The sequence below is a fragment of the Coenobita brevimanus genome, chromosome 58 (assembly GCF_032717465.1).
Source record: "Coenobita brevimanus isolate Jiangsu-jjx chromosome 58, ASM3271746v2, whole genome shotgun sequence".
Taxonomy (NCBI): Eukaryota; Metazoa; Arthropoda; class Malacostraca; order Decapoda; family Coenobitidae; genus Coenobita; species Coenobita brevimanus.
The window spans coordinates 28136806-28150518 of record NC_137011.1 but is presented as its reverse complement, the minus strand read 5'-3'; positions in this window follow the sequence as shown (position 1 = coordinate 28150518).

Genomic DNA, 13713 nt, shown 5'->3' with positions numbered 1-13713 from the left:
ACTAAAACCATCAGTCATACCAGCACCACACTATTACAGTCAGACCACCAGCACCACATTAACACCGTCAACCACACCACACCACACTAACACCGTCAGCCACACCAGCACCACACTAACACCGTCGGCCACACCAGCACCACACTAACATTGTCAGCCACACCAGCACCACACTAACACCGTCAGCCACACCAGCAAGGCGCCACACACTCAAGACTTACCAGTGAAGAGCGGATGGTCAGTCAGGAGCGGGTGAGACATTTGGCTGCGCAGGGTCAGGCAGCCAATGAGTCAGCCAGCCTGGTGCTTCGTTATTTATTGCATCACAGCCATGACCACAGTGTCGTACACACCAGCTTTGGTTTTTCATATACATGCTGCCTAGCGACGACTGTAGAGATTCAACCATGGAAGGAAATGGAAATTTTTTAATATATGACACAGAATTGTGTAAAAATAAATTCAAATCTGAGTACTGTTATAATTGTCCAGAACTATGGACTCCTTATTATACGATTGGGTATTTGCCCTGGAACTATATTACAGTCAAATGTTTGCATCTAAATTATTTGGATTTGGCGCTAAGGTAGGACAAATCTAAACTGGCTGCTAGGGTGGGGCACGAAGCTCTGTACAGTGTTACCACGTTTTCCATACGCGCGATGCCTCCCTCCCCTCTCTCTCCTGGGGAGATGTGCGTCACCCTGGGAAATTTTGTTTCTTTTATGAGTGACTTATAAACTTATGCTTTCATTTCTTTATTTTTTTATTATATCTAATTATATTTAAAAATATTTATTATTGTTTTACATTTGTCGCCAGATGACCTCGCTGGTGCGGCGCCATGATTTTTCATTCAATCACTCTCTCCCTCCTTCCCTCCCTTCCTCCATCCCTCAACAGCTTCCCTGGCCTGCCTTCCTCCCCACCCTTCTCTCTCTCTCTCTCTCTCTCTGGTGTTTTAGGATACATTTTGGTTATTTTCTTTTACATTATATTGTACATATTGTAAATTTTACTTTATTTCTACACCACCCAGGAGGTAAGGACACAAAGGAAAGTGACACAAGGAATCTCTGGCCGGGTTAGTCTGGGTCTGTGTGAGTGTTGCCGCTCATGAGGGTTTAATGTATTATTTTGTCTTTTACCAAGAAGTTGGCATATTTTTACTTACATTCCTGCACATTATCTTATAATCATAATTGTGACATTATTACCCATCCCAGAAATACGGTAAAAGCCAATAAAAGTGACTACATTATTTTTTAGCATCACAGTAAAATATTTATGCCACGTTTCTGTATTCCCGTATAAATATTTCATGCATAATAAGCTTACTGTTCTTTCATATAATATAATACACACGTTAACAATGTATTCATATGTGTTTATCTTATTTGTGATGCCTTTACATATATAAAAGCCGTTTCACGTCGTGGGTTTGGGAAACTTAGCATCACTGTACAGGCGGTCGCGCCACACCCTAGCCACCAGTTTAGAGTTGTACCACCATAGAGTCATTTCTATCTATTTTCCCGTTACAGTCCTAATCGAGGTGAGACAGCTCACTGGAACACTAATGAATGCCATTGATTGCTATAATACGAAATTACTTTTTCTCACAAATTGTAGTATTTCTTGGGAATAGTTATACTAGTTCTAGAACCAAGAATTTTCAACTTTGACCCACTTCATTGGGTATCTTGTAGCACTTATGTCTGTTGTTTCTCTTGCTGAGCAAGTTTCATTACCTCTCTCTCTTTACCTCTCTTTGTTTACCCATTCACTCCGACGATATTTCGTATACGTCTACGATACTAAATACACCTTGATAAAGATATCACTTATTTAGGAAGAAAGTGAGTATTGTGCTAAGCTGATTTTTATTTTGAGAAGGCTTTTCACGGAGTGTCCAGGCACGTGACGAAGTGGGTCATGAGAAATCTTAAGGTAATCTAACCTCGAGTTCGAAAAGTCTCCCCTAAGCTGACTAGAAGCGTTTGGTACCAGCAAGAATAAAATAAAATGGACGTTGTCGTAGTGAAAAGGTTACGGTGTCGTGGATTAGGATAAGGACGTTGATCCATTGATTCATGTGACGCAGTGATTCATCTCGGATTTTTAAAATGACTTTTTTATTAATCTAACTTAGTGATCTTAGCATTAATTACTGTGATGTTCTCGTTCATTCTTGGATTAATTCATTTCACATTTATTTCTCCATCTTGTAATATCTTCATTTTCTTCGTTGCCTTTGCATAAAATCTCTCATTTTAGGAAAAATAAGAAATACCCAACATCTGGTAGCTTGCAAATGTTATGCCTTCCAATGGAAGCTGAGCAGAATCACATAAGATACCATACCTATTACTAACATGGTTTCAAGACATCTATATATTCTAGATTAGTCACTTTATTCACTCTGCTCTTAGAACATAAAATCTTTGTTAGTACAATCGCGTGGCCCTTCTTACTGTAAGATGCTGTAAGTCTGTCCAACTTTGTATACTAAACACGCATTTCTAAGGTGGTTGTCTCCCTGCCTACTTTTGTATTCAGTGCTATAAAAAATGCCAACTGTGCTCTGTGCTTCACTGTTTCGTCAGAGCTTCATTCATTTTTTCCACTCTGGTCTTCCTTCTCTTCTGTGCTGAAAGATTCACTGTTTACTGAATGTAATTATCTTCGGCTGAGTTAGTTATGAATCGTCGTTTCTTTTTTAACCTCGTCAGCCCGAGGACTGTCATTTTAAATAATTCCCAGCTATATACAGTATATGAATCATTCCTCGCTTTATTCAAACATGATCATTTAGTTGTTTATCTATAAAAAATAATAAACTAGTAAAGGTATGTTAATGACACCCCATGGCTTGCGCAGGTCTGAAAAATATTTCATGATAATATAACCTATTCCATTGTGCTACTAAATATATAAAAAGTTTTGAAATAAATGAGCTTAAAATGTTAAGTGTGTATAAAAATCAGTTGATATTACTACATATTTTTTATTTTTATGGGCCCATGATTGACAAATTTTAAAGGAATGTGCTTATTTTTGTGACTACAGCTATTTCAAAGCCTTGATGTAGATAAGTCATTAGTTAAGGTTACTAGCTATTAACCATATCTGCGTCGTCTGTCTGTGAAGAGCAGGGATCAGACGTCAAAGACCAGTGGAGTGAAAAACGAATAGGTAAACAAATAAACATGAGTCAAGAGTAAAATAATCTAACTCCGAACTGGTGACTGGAACCCGTCATGGAGTCTTTCTGGTTTTTGCTTGCCACAGTCTGATGATTCTGTTCAGTGTCCAGAACAGCTCTTTCAGTGGTGCAGTTGGGCAGATTTTATTTTTTTTACCCCTTCAGTACAAAACGCTTGCAAAATAATAAAACTCTGTTGATTAAACTGCAACTCGTTTAGTGAGCGTCACAATAGGAAGCGGACTTCAACGTCAAACCCATGGTCAGACCGCTTTACAACGGTGACGTAGTTTATAGTTTCTTACTGCTGCTCCCTGACCATTTTACTCAGTTTTAGAGACACTTTTGAAACTGGACGGGTTAGGCTTAACCTTCATTTACCATTTAACTTCAACAAATCCTAAGATTAATAAAATCGTTTGAAGATACCAGGAATAAAAGAAAATAATCGGGTTGAAGGGGTGAACTGTGCTGGTTTGATATTAGAGACGAGACCAGATGATTTCCACGCAGAGCATAATGAGGCTGACCACACTGCCACCCACCAGCACCATGAACATGCCCTGGGAGGGGAACAGGGAGAAAGAAACAGTCTCAGTACCGTATATCAGTAACAGTTTTCAATCCTCTCAGTCCGATGACTTATTTTTCACCTTATTTATGCTATTTACAATTAATTTAATCAATATAGTGAAGACTTTTCAAAGTGCAGAGGTTAGATATGGTGTATAGTCTTTCACTAAATGATGTCTACCCAGAGATAAATAAAATTATCTGCAGGTAACTAGAATAAATCAGTAAGGGACGTCAGAAGTTTAAAGGGTTTAACGCATTGAGTCTAATCGGAAGAAGGAAATCACCATATTCTGGTTCATATTGAATTCTAAATTAGTTGTGATCACAACATAGGTATTACTGTAGTTGTGGTTTCGAATGGTTTTTATTGTTCTGTTCAGAGACAATATGTTCATATATATACTGTATTTACCCTGAAAATAATACAAGTATATGCACCAACTTCTCAAAGCCCAGATGAGGAGATACAAACATTCTATGATGACATCTCCCAGATTATGGAAGAAGAAGAGACAACATATACTATACTCATGGGAGACGTCAGTGCAAAAGTTGGGAAGTCGAAAATTGGAGAAGCATGTATGGGAAAATTTGGAGTGGGAGAAAGGAATGAAAGAGGAGAAATGCTGGTAAATTTTGCTGAAATGTTTAACATGAGAATAATGAACACATTCTTCCACAAAAGAACAGGGAGAAAGTGGACCTGGAGAAGCCCAAATGGAGAAACAAAGAATGAAATCGACTTCATTATAGCATATAAGAATAACACGATCACAAATGTCACAGTTATCAATAAAGTAAATATAGGTAGTGATCATAGCATGGTGGGTTGCACAGCCAGATTCAATCTCAGAAGTGAAAGAAAGAAGATGATTAAAGATAAAAAGATATGCCCAATAAAAGTAAACGAAAACAAAGCAGCTTTTCAGTTGGAAATAAGGAACAGATTTCAGAGTCTAAGTTTCTCCATTTGGGCTTCTCCAGGTCCAATGTGACCCTGATGAGCTTTTGTGGAATGAATGTACTCAACAAAAGTCTCATGTTAAGAGCATTCAGCGGAGGTAGTAGGGAAACCTCTTTCATTCCTTTCTCCCACTCCACCTAAGCCAAGAAATTTGCTTCTCAATTTTCGACTTTAAAGACACTCGAGCTTCCCCATGAAAAAACGAAATGTTGTCTCTTCTTCTTCCATAATCTGGAAAGTAATCAACAAAGAAATGACGATATATCTCCTCAACGAGGAATTTAGAAGTTGGTGCATAAGCTTGTATCTTATTTTCAAAAAAGACAACGAGAAGAAAAAATGAAAGAGAAACATATTGGATCAGATCTGAACAAGAAACCATCAAAACCATTCGAAACCACAACTACAGTAATACCTATGTTGTGATCACAACTAATTTAGAATTCAATATGAACCTGAATATGGTGATTTCCTTCTTCCGAGTAGAGACTCAATTCGTTAAACCCTTTAAAATTCTGACGTCCCTTACTGATTTATTCTAGTTACCTGCAGATAATTTTATTCATCTTTGGGTAGACATCATTTAGTGAAAGACTATACACCATATCTAACCTCTGCACTTTGAAAAGTCTTCACTATATTGATTAAATTAATTGTAAATAGCATAAATAAGGTGAAAAATAAGTCGTCGGACTGAGAGGATTGAAAACTGTTACTGATAAACGGTCCTGAGACTGTTTCTTTCTCCCTGTTCCCCTCCCAGGGCATGTTCATGGAGTTGGTGGGCGGCAGTGTGGTCAGCCTCATTATGCTCTGCGTGGAAATCATCTGGTCTCGTCACTAATATCAAACCACCACAGTTCACCCCTTCAACCCGATTATTTCCTTTTATTCCTGGTTTCTTCAAACGATTTTATTAATCTTAGGATTTGTTGAAGTTAAATGGTAAATGAAGGTTAAGCCTAACCTCGTGAACCAGTTTCAAAAGTGTCTCTACCAAACTGCATAAAATGGTCGAGAGCAGCTAGTTAAGAGAAACTATAAACTACGTCATCGTCGTAAAGCGGTCTGACCATGGGTTTGATGTTGAAGTCCGAAAAGGCTTTCCTGTGTGACGCTCACTAAACGAGTTGCAGTTATAACAGAGTTTTATTATTTTAGCGTTTTTGTACTGAAGGGGTAAATGAGAAAATAAAATCACCTTGTGCACCACTGAAAGAGCTGTTCTGGACACTGGTTCAGAATTACATCAGGACTGTGGCAAGCAAAAACCAGAAAAGACTCCATGACGGGTTCCAGTCACCAGTTCGGAGTTAGATTATTTTACTCTTGACTCATGTTTATTTACAGTTTACCTATTCGTATTTTCAGAAAGCTCCACTGGTCTTTGACGTCTGATCCCTGCTCTTCACAGACAGACGACGCAGATATGGTTAACCAGCTAAAAGTAACCATTAACTAATGACTTATCTACATGAAGGCTTTGAAATAGCTGTAGTCACAAAATTAAGCACATTCCTTTAAAATTTGTCAATCATGGGCCCATAAAAATAAAAAATATGTAGTAATATCAACTGATTTTTATACACATAACATTTTAAGCTCATTTAATTTCAAAACTTTTTATATGTTAGTAGCACAATGGAATAGGTTATATTATCATGAAATATTTTTCAGACCTGCAAGCCATGGGGTGTCATTAACATACGCTTTACTAGTTGTATTTTTTATAGATAAACAACTAAATGATCATGTTTGAATAAAGCGAGGAATGATTCATATACTGTATATAGCTGGGAATTATTTAAAATGACAGTCCTCGGGCTGACGAGGTTAAAAAAGAAACGACGATTCATAACTAACTCAGCCGAAGATAATTACATTCAGTAAACAGTGAATCTTTCAGCACAGAAGAGAAGGAAGACCAGAGTGGAAAAAATGAATGAAGCTCTGACGAAACAGTGAAGCACAGAGCACAGTTGGCATTTTTACTAGCACTGAATAGCAGAAAGTAGGCAGGAGACAACCACCTTAGAAATGCGTGTTTAGTATACAGAAGTTGGACAGACTTACAGCACAGTCAGAAAGGGCCACGCGATTGTACTAACAAAGATTTTATGTTCAGAGCAGAGTGAATAAAGTGACTAATCTAGAATATATAGATGTCTTGAAACCATTGTTCAGTAATAGGTATGGTATCTTATGTGATTCTGCTCAGCTTCCATTGGAAGGCATAACATTTGCAAGCTACCAGATGTTGGGTATTTTCTTATTTTTCCTAAGGCAATGGAGATTTTATGCAAAGGCAACGAAGAAATGAAGAAGATATTACAAAGATGGAGAAATAAATGTGAAATGAATCTAATCCAGAATGAACGAGAACATCACAGTAATTAATGCTAAGATCACTAGATTGAATTAATCAAAAAAGTCATATTTATTAAAATCCGAGATGAATCACTGCGTCACATGAATCAATGGATCAACGTCCTTATCTAATCCACGACACCGTAACCTTTTCACTACGACAACGTCCATTTTATTTTATTCTTGCTGGTACCAAACGCTTCTAGTCAGCTTAGGGAGACTTTCGAACTCGAGGTTAGATTACCTTAAGATTTCTCATGACCCACTTCCGTCACGTGCCTGGACACTCCGTGAAAAGCCTTCTCAAAATAAAAATCAGCTTAGCACAATACTCACTAATTTCTTCCTTAAATAAGTGATATACTTTATCATAGGTGTATTTAGTATCGTAGACGTATAAAAGAGTATCGTCGGAGTGAATGGGTAAACAAAAGAGAGATCAAAGAGAGGTAATGAAACTTGCTCAGCAAGAGAAACAACAGACATAAGATGCTACAAGATACCCAATGAAGTGGGGTCAACGTTGAAAATTCTTGGTTCTAAAACTAGTTGATAACTATTCCCAAGAAATACTGCAATTTGTGAGAAAAGTAATTTCGTATTGACTGCAGCAATCCAATGGCATTCATTAGTGTTCCATCGATGAAGCTGTCTCACCTCGATTATGGAACAATTAACCACGGAAATTTTGCATGAGATTAGAAATGACTCTGATGGTCAGGTAAACAGGCAATTCTAGGTAGCTGGTGGTGTGGCGTCCGACCGCCTGAAATATACAGTGATGCTAAGTTTCCATAATAACCCACGACGTGAAACAGCTCAATTATATATGTAACCGAGGCATCACAAGCAAGATAAACACATATAGACTTGTTGTTAACGTGTGTATTATATTAATAAATGAAAGAACAGTAAGCTTATTATGCATGAAATATTTATGCGGTGATTAATACTGATATACGTGGCATAAATATTTTACTGTGATGTAAAAAATAATGTAGTCACTTTTGTTGGCTTTTACCGTCATTGCCCATCTGGAGGTAGGGTAACGCTAATCAGTCCACACAATTATGATTATAAGATAATGTGCAGGCAATGTAAGTGCAATTAATATGCCAACATTCCTTGGATAAAAGACAAAATAATCACATTAAACCAGGCGTCCAATGGTAAGCACTCACACAGACCAGCGTACTAACCCGAGCCAGAGATTCCTTGTGTCACTTTCCTTTGTGTCCTTACCTCAAGGCTGGCAGTGGCTGTAGAATATGTTAACAACGGTCTCGATTACAACATTACAATATAATGTAAAACTTCGCAAAATAACTCAAAATGTATCCTAAAACACAGAGAGAGAGAGAGAAGGGTGGGGAGGAAGGCAGGCCAGTGGAAGCTGTTAGGGGATGGAGGAAGGGAGGGAAGGAGGGAGAGAGTGATTGAATGAAAAATCATGGCGCCGCACCAGCCCCGAGGGTCATCTGACGACAAATGTAGAAACAATAATAAATATTTTTAAATATAATTAGATCACAAGTAAAAAATGATAAGCATAAATTTATAAGTCACTCATAAAAGAAACAAAATTTCCCAGGGTGACGCACATCTCCCAGGAGAGAGGAGGGGAGGGAGGGCATCAGCATTATGGAAAACGTATGGTAACACTGTTACAAGGAGCTTAAGTGCCCCACCCTAGCAACCAGTTTAGATTTGTCTACCTTGTAGCCAAATCCAAATCCCAGATACCAGAGCTTGTTGACTGTAATATAGTTCCAGGGCAAATACCCAATCGTATAATAAGGAGTCCATAGTTCTGGACAATTATAACAGTACTCAGATTTGAATTCTTATTTTTACACAATTCTGTGTCATATATTAAAAAATTTCCATTTCCTTCCATGGACAGTCTCTACAGTCGTCGCTAGGCAGCTATGTATATGAAATATATACCAAAGCCTGGTGTGAGCACTGTGGTCATGGCTGTGATGCAATAACGAAGCACCAAGCTGGCTGACTCATTGGCTGCCTGACTACAAGCCAGGCCCGCTCCTGACCTGATGTCCATCTGCTGGTAAGTCTTGAGTGTGTACGCTGGTGTGGCTGACAGTGTGGTGCTGGTGTGGCTGACAATGTTAGTGTGGTGCTGGTGTGTGCGGCAGTGTTAGTGTGGTGCTGTTGTGGCTGACGGTGTTAATTGGTGATGGTGTGGTTGACGGTGTTAATGTGGTGCTGGTGGTCTGACTGTAATAGTGTGGTGCTGGTGTGACTGATGGTTTTAGTGTGGTGTTGTGTGGCTGACAATGTTTGTGGTGCTGGTGTGGCTGATGGTATTAATATGATCCTGGGTGGCTAACGCTGAGTGTGGTGCTGGTGTGGCTGAGGAGTCTTGATGTGGTGCTGGTGTGGCTGAGGGTCTTGGTGTGGTGCTGGTGTGGCTGACGGTGTTGGTGTGGTGCTAGTGTGGCCGAAGCGGTGTGGTGCTAATGTGGCTGACAGTCTTAGTGTGGTGCTGGTGTGGTTAACGGTGTTGGTGTGGTGCTAGTGTGGCTGGGGTCTGGGTGTGGTGCTGGTGTGGCTGACGGGGTTGGTGTTGTGCCGGTGTGGCTGAGGATCTTGGTGTGGTGCCAGTGTGGCTGATGATTGGTATGGTGCTGGTGTGGCTAACGGTGGTGGTGTGGTACTGGTGTGGCTGAGGATCTTGGTGTGGTGCTGGTGTGGCTGACGGCGTTGGTGTGGTACTTCTGTGGCTGATGGTGTCAGTGTTCTGATGTGAAAGTTAACAGTGTTCTTGTGGTGCTGGTGTGGCTGACGATGGTGCCGTTGTTCCTGACGGTGATTCAGCATGCTGATGTGACTGTTAGTATGGTGCACTTGTAACTGACAGTGTGAGTGTGGTGCTGGTGTGACTGACAGTGTGAGTGTGAGTACTGGTGTGACTGACAGATGTGAGTGCTGGTGTAACTGACGGTGTGAGTGTGGTGCTGGTGTAACTTGACAGTGTGGTGCTTAATTGTGACTGACAGTGTGAGTGTGGTGCTGGTGTAACTGACAGTGTGAGTGTGGTGCTTTAGTGTATTGTGTGAGTGGTGCTGGTGAGCTGACAGTGTGAGTGTGGTGCTGGTGTAACTGACAGTGTGAGTGTGGTGCTGGTGTAACTGACAGTGTGGTGGTGCTGGTGTGTGACGATGTGAAGTGTGGTGCTGGTGTGACTTGACAGTGTGAGTGTAGTGCTGGTGTGACTGATAGTGAGTGTGAATTGCTGGTGTAACTGACAGTGTGAGTGTGACATTGCTTGACTGCCAGTGTTATTGTTGTGTTTCTGTAGCTGGCGGTATTAATGTGGTGTTGGTGTGCTTTGCGTTGTTACTGCAGTGGTAGTATGGCTGACAGGTCTCGAGTGGTAATGGTGATTGGATGCATTTGTATGGTGTTAAGATTCGATTTTGAGTAGTTAATTTCTGTAAGCAAACATGATTACTGTTGATACACTGGAGCATATTGAGTGCCGAGACTGCTCAAGCGACAGCCTAATTATTTGGGAGGATGTCCTGTGTTGGAATTGTTGCATAAAACTTGTTAGTTGTATCAATATGGATTCTCTCTCCCACGACAGGAAAATAATTTTAAAGCTAAGTCTACGAAAAAAAATAATAACTACGTGAATCATTTCCTGTAATGCAAAAAATCATCCATAATGCGCCTTGAAAATGTACATTTAACATCAAAAGGTGGACCGTAAAAGGCCCATTCGTCATCTAACCCAATTGCATGGAGTTGCTGTCTACCATTACCTCTCGTTGGAGTATTGGTTTCTTTACTACATATATGCGAGTATATATATATATATATATATATATATATATATATATATATATATATATATATATATATATATATATTATGCGAGGAACCAAAGGCTGAGCCCGCAAGCAGTTCCCACCAAGAGAAAAAAATAATAATAATACAATACAAGAGCCAAATTCAGGATCCACTTATTTCAGGATGCCTGGACACACTGCGATTCAGAGACTGGAGATCATAGGAAGTAGGAAATACAGACAGAGGGGAGACAGTTCCAGAGTTGACCCGTTGCATAAATGAAAGACTAGGAGTAACGGTTAACTCTTGGCATAAAGAGAGGATTGGACAGAAAAGGGATGACAGTTTGTTGCTAGATGGGTGCTGTGCACCATCGTAGAGGTGGAGGGATTCAAGCAGACAGTTCACAAGGAGCAGTGACGTGAAGTAGCGATATAAAAGAGATAAAGAGGCAATAGTGCGGTGCAGAGACAGAGGTTGAAGGGAGCCAGTAAGAGGAGGAGAGTTGATGAGACGAATAGCCTTTGACTCCACCCTATTGAGAAGAGCTGTATCTGGGGAGCCTCCCCACACATGAGAGTTGTACTCCTAAACAGGGGCGAATAAAACCCGTGTATAAAGTCAACAACCGTGCAGGGTAAAAGAAGGCACAGAGTCGGCTTAGCACACGTAATATCTTGGAAGCAGATTATACCAAGAGATGCAAACATGATCTTTCCAAGATAAATCCCGAGATGAATGAAACCCCCAGCATGTTCAAGGATGATGCAGGATTAAGATGGATATTATTAAACGTTAGTGGGTACTCCTGTGGAAGATTTTGACGAAGGTTGATAAGTGTAGAAGCTGAGTCTTTGATGCATTAGAAACCACAAGATCATTTTTACCCCAGTCAGAGATACGAGCCTAGTCAGACATTAGGTGTGCCGCCAGCCTCATCCCTTATTTCTTGAAGTAACTGCTGAGATGGACGTTGCGGAAACCGAGGAGTGGAAAGGTGACAGGTGGAATCACCATCCTTTACGAGTGGATAGGATTAGATGTACAGCTTAGAAGATCACTGATGAATAAACAGAAGAGTAGGTGATGAGACAGAGCCCGAAAGAGACACCACTGATGATAGATCTAGGAGAAGAACGATGGCTGTCTACAACAGCAGCTATAGAATGACCAGAAAGGAAGCTAGATTAAGGCACAGATAGAAGGATAGAAACCGTAATCTGAGGGCAGTTTGGAAATTAAAGATTTTATGCCAAACTCAGTCGAAAGTCCCTTAGAGATGTCAAGTGCAATGGCAAAGCTTTCGCCAAAGTTCCGAAAAGGAGGATGACCAGGGGAGTGTGAAAGGTAGGTGTGAAGATCTTGGTGGTGCGTCCCTGACGGAACCCATACTGACGATCAGAAAGAAGGTTGTGATAGGAAAGATGCTTTAAAAATTTTCTGTTAAGAATAGACTCGAAAACACGAGATACAGGATGTTAAAGCAATTGAACGATAGTTAGAGGGTTGGGAATGGTCACCCTTCTTTGGGACTGGCTGAATAAGAGCAAAGCTTCCAGCAAGAAGGAGAAGGTACTAGTTGAAAAACAAGGCGAAAAGTTTGCCTAGGCAGGGTGTAAGCACAGAAGCACAGTTCTTGATGATAACAGGAGGGACTCTAAGCAGGCCCACATGCCTTGTTAGTATTGTGGCTAGTGATGTAGAAAATACATCAGCTGAAGAGATATTAATGTCAGCCATGAGGAAGTTCAGAGGAGTGAAGTGATGGAGGAACAGCACCGGAATCATCTAAGGTGAAATTGGAGAAAAGTCTGAGGAAGAGATCTGCTTTATCAGTAGAAGAAATAGCTGCAGAGCCATCAGAGTAGAAAAGAGGAGGGACAAATGACAAGGTAAAGTTGTTAGAAAGGTTTTTGGCAAGGTGCCAGAAGGAGCAGGAAGAATTCGAGTTGGAGAGTTGAGAGCATTTATTACGGATGAAATTACATTTAGCAGAGCGAAGAACCAGACCAAGCACGATTCCGGGCAGAAACATAGAGAAAGATGTGATTAAGGGGTGGGTTGGCTCGGGTTACCTTTTATAGGCCCTCTTCCTTGTTGCGGAGAGCATTAGGTCAACAAGTGTGATTAAACCAAGGCTTTCTTGGATTAGTCAAAGGATATGAGCGAGGGAATGTATGCTTCCATGCCCGAGAGAATAACCTTTATAATGCACTGAGCACACCCAGATGGCTCCTGGCCATGGAAAGCAATAATCATTCCATTGAAAATCAAGCGTGCTGCCTGAGGGCCTCCCAATCTGCAGCTCCAAAGTGCCACAGATGACGTTTCTTTGGAGGGTCCACAGGCCATGCACCGGAGTAATAGGACAGGTTAAGGTAATAAGGTTATGATCGGAGGAGCCCAACAGAGAGAAAAGACTAACAGTGTAAGCAGAAGGATTAGTTGTAAGGAAGAGGTCATTTATGTTACAGGTCTCTCTCCAGGGCAGTCAGGGATATGGGTAGGGTGCTGTACAAACCACTGCTATAGGTCCAATAAGGGTAGAAAAGGTGTGGAAACGTTCACCAGGTGGATCAGTGAAAGGAGAGGAGAGCCAAAGGTGGTGATGAACATTGAAATCTCCTAGAATGGAGATTTCAGAGAAAGGAGAAATGGATGGAATGTGTTCTATCGCAGAAGTAAGATATTTGAGAAGAATTGTTGATAGTAGAATTAGGAGATAAGCAAACAGCACAGATTATATTGAGTCAGAGAATGACAGGGAGCCGAAGCCAGAGAGAAG